Source organism: Lactuca saligna, chromosome 5, assembly GCF_052625555.1.
Source record: "Lactuca saligna cultivar CGN05327 chromosome 5, ASM5262555v1, whole genome shotgun sequence".
NCBI lineage: Eukaryota > Viridiplantae > Streptophyta > Magnoliopsida > Asterales > Asteraceae > Lactuca > Lactuca saligna.
Window position 1 is genome coordinate 245569400 of NC_136421.1, and position 7442 is coordinate 245576841.

The 7442-nt window shown below is 36.8% G+C and overlaps 1 non-coding gene across 1 annotated transcript; it reads left to right on the forward strand.

Annotated features, from left to right (window-relative positions):
- Positions 1 to 6986: 6986 nt before the first annotated feature.
- On the forward strand, positions 6987 to 7183 carry LOC144999394 (U2 spliceosomal RNA). The gene has a single exon (XR_013660867.1). It is a non-coding gene; the product is annotated as a U2 spliceosomal RNA (small nuclear RNA).
- The last annotated feature ends 259 nt before the right edge of the window (positions 7184 to 7442 follow it).

Genomic DNA, 7442 nt, shown 5'->3' on the forward strand with positions numbered 1-7442 from the left:
GTGCCTTTTTTTTGGTTCCTTCTTCGATAATTGCAAGCATGTAATAACATAACGAAATAAAACCCTAGTTAAAAGCATATGACCATATCTTAAATACGAATAACTTATTTTCAATGGATTATTGAAATGCTACATTGTGGTGACATCTTGATAAATTGACTTCTTTGTGTTGACCCTACTACATATGAGAAACATCGGGACATATGTCGTGTTATTTTTTGTAAGCATTTTTTAAAGATTTTTGTTTGATAATTACAGGCATATATCAACACAAGTAAGAAAGCCCTAGTTACATCCCTACGACCATTTCCTATCAACAAATAACTTACTGGAAATGCATTTTTGAAATACTATATTATGGGGACATCAGGCTAAAATTACTTTTGTGTGTTAAATCTATTAAATCATAACACATATAGGAAAATATGTGATGATATTTTTAGTATAACTATTAAAAACTGACATCTCAAGCCGAGGCCATGACGCCCAATATATTTTCAAAATACAAAACCGACATTACACAAGTTAAAAAATCAAAATCCTAGTTATTTTTCGATATAAGAGCATGAAATCAAGTGTTAGATGAAAATGAAAGATGAATAACCTTCAAATCGGTAAACTGCATTCAAGGTTAATTGTGGAATGTTTTGAAAACAAAAAAAGCTTGCAATGACCTCTGTGTAGCGTTCCGGTCTTGGTGGGGGGTGGGGGGGGGGGGGGGGGGTTCAACTGCATTCAAGGTGGGTTCACATGAGAATCATGCCGAGTAAACATGCAAACACACAAATTGTTGAGTGGATGTTTGGGAAGAAAACCGAATCAAATGAGAACCTTGATTTAAAGAAGGTGGGAGATTTGTCTTTGACGACATTTTTGTTACAATTTTTTCAAGGGGATTTGGAGACGAAGGATTTGTGGAAGATATGTGAAAAATACGGAGTAGTGGTTGATGTTTATATGGCTAAGAAGTTGTTAGGGATGAAGCTTGGTTTTGTCAGATTCTTACATGTTGATAATAAGCAGTGTTTGATTCAAAACTTTTGCACCATATCGATTGGGAGATTTCTTTTATTTTTTTCGACTGCAATGCTTAGAAGGGAAGAGAAAACAAAGTTAGTCCATACGGATCAACAGAGACCACAAGTAAATTCAGATGGTAATAAAAATGAAGTCGGGAAGGAAATTCAAAATCTTATGCCTCGATGTCGGTAGGGAAGGGGAGACACGTAGTCAACATGAACATATTATGTTTTTTTGGAACAAAATTTTATGTAGAATTTGATAGACTTATCGTGTATGGATCTTGGGTGTGTTCGAAATTTGAATCTCATAGAAAACTTGTATAAGGTGTGTAGTGAAGAATGATTTAACAAAATTAAAGTTAAGTATATTGGTGGTATGTGAGTGTGTATTGAATCCTAGTCTCAAAATCCTTGCAGTTAGTTCGAAAAAATATGAAGAGAATATTGGCACATTAAGGAGACGAGGTTGTTAACAGATAACTTTTCGGTTGATTAAAGGATGGTGTGGCTTGAAATTTAGGGCCTTAATTCCCTTCCTCTGTGTGCTTGGACATCCGTTGCATTAAAAAAAATTACAATTTCTTGGGATGAAGCTATGTTTGTTGACCGGGATAAGAAAAAAAGAAACATTTAACGGATGAGAGTGTGTAAAATCAATTAAATCAGAAAATGGTAGAGTGTGTTACGGTGGTAAATGAAGAAGTGAAGCAATGAGTGTACATGAAAGGAATTAGATGTCGGGTTCATAACATTTAGAAAAATATGGATGATATAAGTCAAAAAGGAGAATACAATGATTCGATTAATTAATGGCGAGGATGTAAGTGGCAGCAGCATAGAGTGTGCGTGAAAGGGATTAGATGCCGCGTTGATAACATTTAGAAGAATGTGGATGATATAAGTCAACAAGGAGAATACAATGACTCAATTGATGGTGAGGATGTAAGTGGCGATGAGTAGGAGAATGTTTTTATGGATATTGTTCAGCATACACATGAGCAAACACCGGTTGTGGGGATAAAGTTTATGGAGGTCTATCAAATCAAGTTGGAAAAAAAAAAGCATGCACAGGAGGGATGACATGTGTTTTGAGGGTGATAGTGCTAATTTAAAAAAACAAATATCTTGGGAGGACATGGTCACTATGAAAGACATAACTAATGATAAGGAAGATAAATAAACTAAGTTAATGCCAATGAAGATGGAAGCTCGTCTCAATCCATTGCGAAACTACGAGGGTTTGATGGGGTTGATTTCATTGTGTTGCTGTCGAGGGGTTCTAGAAGCAATCCATAGTCAAGGAACATGATTTTGATGTCGAGAATTCGTTGGATAAGCCGATTATTCATCCTTATACTCTGCCACGTGAGAACGTACTCGAAAGGTTGTAAATCATACGTTCTTAAATTATTGAGTGAGAACACAATGGATAAACGAATATTCTTTCTGTTAAATGTTTGTGGGATGGAAGCAATGACAAATGGAATAAAGACATGAAGTTGTGTAGAAAGCATACTTTTAGGCTTTTTGGGATCCAAGAAACATGTATGGTCCGTTAGATCCTGTAAAAGTAAAGAGTATTTAGGGAAAGGGCCAAATGAGTATTACGAGGCATTTAGGATCCTTTGGTGGTTGTAATAAATACAGGTACCCGGAAAGAATACGTTATTATTGTCGAGGGGGCTTGTGTGATTCCTAAGTTTTTCATGAATACACACCTTATCTAGTTTTCTCTCAGATTTACACTCCGGGAGGGTACTTTTTTTTTTTTTTCTCCCTCAAGATATGCCAAATTCATTTAATGATTTCATTCATAAAGTTGGGCTACTTGATAAGAAATGTTCCTATGGGTGGGTATGATCGTACCAAAATTAGTGTTAATGGTTAAAAACTAGCAAATCGGATAGATTTGTAGTTTTCGAGAATCTTGTAGATGTTTCGGGTTTTATGTTAATGTCGTCGGATAAATCAATTTTGGATTATAGACACGTTCTTTTCAAACACGCGGTGGCAACTTTCAAGTTGTATTATTTTTGCATTAAATGGGATGATTTTGACGATGTTATAGAGATTTTGAACCGTTCATTAGATTCAGACATTCACCTAACACAAGTAAATTAGTGTTGATCCAAGAAAAGTTTAAAAAAATGAATGCTTCATCAAAATTTGAATAATAATAATAATAAACAATGGTGAAAATAATATGTTACAATGAAGACTTTGTGAGATTGATCAAGGAAATGCCACTCCAAAAGCAATGGGGATCGTTCGAATGTTTTGAGAAAAACTCATGATTATGAGAAATTGGAAACTTTATACGTTATTCAAAAAGCTAAGATTTATCGGAGAATTGAAGGGGACGCAAACTCAAGGTACGATAACAATATTCTTTATAGAAGACACATGGACCTTGTTATCCGTGGTATAAAAACAATGAGTTAGCCGGATGATCCACAAATTGGTGAGAGGATTATTTTAGTAAAATATGTTAAATTTAACAGGTTCGGAGGCGAGAGTGTTCAAAAACATAGCACACAGTGTACAAGTCTTGCATCGTATCAGGATGAGTGTATCGAAGTTCTGTGCATGATTGAGGAAATTAGAAGTGTTGTTTGGTCGTGTGAAGAGGATAAGGTTTAGGGTGCGGATGGTTTTTCCTATAAGTTTGTAAAAAAAAAACATTGGGATTTACTGAAATATGATATTTTTGATGGCGTCACAAAGTTTATTCTTTCAGCTAATATTCCACACGGCTGTAATAGTTATTTCATCACTCCGGTTCCACACGTGGGTAGGTCGTTAAAGAAAAAAAATTATTTCAAAGGTAATATATTATCGACCAATTAGTTTGATTGTGTTACAATACAAAATCATTGCTAAGTTGTTGGCAAATCGATGATTTAAGCAAAAAAAAATCTTTCAAAGGTAAAAGTTGATGAACGAGGATGTTTGAAGTACATTGCTACTTTAGATTTGCGGTTAAGATAAGTGTTGTGCCAATTTGGGTGTTGACGATATCTGAGACTCATGTTTATCTGACGATTAAAACTTAAATAAAGTGTTTTTTTCCGAATAAGTGGAGCTTGAAGTGCACGTCTTGTACCTCATATCTTATATTTATAACTATGTGGTCGTTGGGATATAAATGTAAAGTAATTAAAGACCTCTAACATGAAATTAAGAATGACTTGGCTGATACTAATATGAGACGAAAAGCAATGCTGGAGGAACAAGTTATGAGTAAGAGGAACTCTACTGATGACGTAAAGAACACGATACAGATAGAATGAGAGAAAATTGAAGTGATGGATGAATTTTGGAGTTTGAAGCAAGGGTGGTTGATAGTAGTCGAGTCGCTTCATCAATTACATCCAAGCAATCACTTGAATTACAATTCCTTTATTATAGAAGCTTGTTTTGAGTATCAAGTTCCATTAATGGAGACCCACCTCTTGATATGACACCACTTGAAAGTTGAAATAGACGGCTTAAGTGATGTAGTGATGCTGTTAGAACATGGATCATCGCACCTTATGTACACTCAATTGAAAATTAAACATCACATATGGTATAACAAGCGCGGACATTGAGTTTCGATTGTTGAATATGGAACTTTCCTTTTCACCTGAACTCGCATATAACGTTATTATCGAGCAATTTTCTTTATTCTAAATATATTTTTTAGGTAAAAGTTATCCGATAATTGTTAGAATCGAATTGGAAGTGATTGTAAAATGTTAGGAGGCGAAGATTGTTGGCACAGGTCCTTTAAGACACACGCAACTAACTCACGTAATGTATGAAGACAGCAAGAAGAAAGATTTTTATAATTCTATGTGCAGCAATCTGAAGAGTAAAAGACCAGGAAAAAAAACTTTATTTTATTTACTCAAGACTCGGTACAAGCTAAGGACCAGTACAACTCCATATACTTCGCTCAAACTAGAAGCTAAATTCTAAATAATAAACTACAAATTAAAACATAACATATAAATTCATAAATACTCATTAAAACTAACGTTCCAATCATGCGGGTGAACCAATGACAACGGAACCGATTAATCCAACAATCACCCCCTTAATCGGTTGTTCACGCCATTTGCTCAAAACAACCTTTAATCGCCCTTTTTCCATCTTGATTCTTGACCTTTCCCGGACACCCGGCCTCCACCTCAGTCAGGTCCAAAGTCATCACCTAATCCCGATATTTCCCGCGCACCCGACCTTCACCTCCGTCCGTCCAAAGTCTTCCACACCCGGCTGTTGTTTGTCACCACAGAGAATCCGTTTTCACCTAACACTTCTGTGAAACGAGAGCCTTCTTCCACAAATAAAGAAAACAAAGCAACCCGCTTTTCCCGTCTTCTTTCACCTGGAAAACGAAATAAACCCAAAGCCACCTGCTTTGACGGATCTTTTCTATTTGTTTTCTTACTCATCTTCGGTAAATCTCTCCATTTTCCGGTGACCTACCCCACAGCCTACCGCCGGAAGAACCACCATTCTTGCCTTCACAGCCAAGAGCACAACCATTGGATTTTACACCAATGAAAATCATGAGCAAAAACACCTCGAAGCACCCTCACGATCGCCTTCATCTCTGTTAACACCCATTGCATGCTATACCGAAAAGCACAACGACCCTCTGTGACCTACTTCACCATCATCACATCTTGTTTCAACCGGCAAATCACCACAATTAACCGCAGCCACCTGCTGCACACAACAGTGTTCTGCCATTTGTATCAACTAGAACCTCCAGTCGAGAAACCGCTGCCAAACAACCCCCTTTCCGCTGCGATAGCAACTTTGTGCCCGAAGGCTCATCCCCTTCGAGGTCGACTCTCAAAACGGCCTTGTTCCTCTTCACTAGCCCTAAGCTCTGATACCAAATGTTGGTACACGCCCTTGAAAACACACAGACACACACACAACACACACTAGTCACGTAAATATGTATGTAAACTTGCAAAAATGGAACGTGATTACAAAACGTATACATCTTCCTATATACCAAACGAAAACAAAGTACATCTATTTATACCAAATAAAGAGCTGAATAATAAGCTACCATCTAGCCACAAATCCATGCTCAAGTGAAGCCACTATCCTTTTTATTTTCCACAAAACCCGGTCAAAGATAGGGCCAAATCTTTTGCTCCAAGTTTGGATTACAACAAATCCGATTAAGCCAACAAAGATGGTGTGATTCCAGCAATGACGAAATAGCAAGCCGATGAGAATAGCGGGACATGTTGGTTGAAAAAGCAGATAGTATCTTGGAAAGGAATAGTGAACAGTTACGGGAAGAATAATTTATGGTTGAATCTTACCTGGGAACGGGATGACGTAACAAAGAAACGGTTGCCCGGAAAATAAATTTTGTCAGGATATTAAAGGAGTAAGAAATGTGTTAGATATGATTATAAAATTATATGGTTTCAAGATATAATATGATTTTTATCAGAAAAACAAGCTAAAAGGATTACGTATGATTAAAAACACATATTTTGATAGAATGGATTTTAACAGTGTTGGACTTATCTGAGAAGTTTGAGTTTGTGCATTATTTATTAATTTAGTTGATAGATATGTGATAAAAAAGTAAATGGACAAAAGCAAAGGATAGTAGGTACACGAGTGGAAGGAGCCATTTGTAATTGACTAACTATCAGCATGAAATGAAGTTGTTCTGTTTACAGAAAAATAAGAAAAGAAAAGGCAATGCAATCATAAACACATATGCATATGCAGTAGTGTAAGTTTGATTTGAATATATACAGAAACTCAGAAAGTAAAGAAGTAAAAGAATAATATTGAAGCTGTTTTGGTTGGTGAAGGAAGGAACCGCTGGCAGTGAAAGCGAAAGTGTGTGCATCCCATGCAGTTCCCACATCGGGTGAATGGAGGAAGCAGACAAGAGGGAGGCGAGTAGAAAAGGGGAAGCCCACAGCTGTAAGAAGCATACCTTTCTCGGCCTTTTGGCTAAGATCAAGTGTAGTATCTGTTCTTATCAGTTTAATATCTGATATGTGGGCCATCGGCCCACTCGATATTAATCTTATTTTTTATGGGGGAAGGCCCGTTACAGTAGCTTGCTGCTGGGGTTCTTCATGCGTCGCTTTGGTCTTACACTACTGCCAGGGCCCGGCGCACCCCTCCAATATTCAGTTCAATGTTGATAGATTTGATTTGAAAAGTTGTATTAATCCAGCAGAAACTTGTTATCTTTCCAATAAAAATAAGTGACAGAAAATCTTTGCATGGGAGCCCACTCCTGTAATTTCAACCATGCTTTTACCTGTTACGGATTTCTTTCATGGGCATCCAGTGTCATGCTAAGTTCATTTCTTTCATGGGCATCCCTTGTCATGCTAAGTTCAAAGAGACTGATCAGGATAGATATCCATGAGTTTTTTT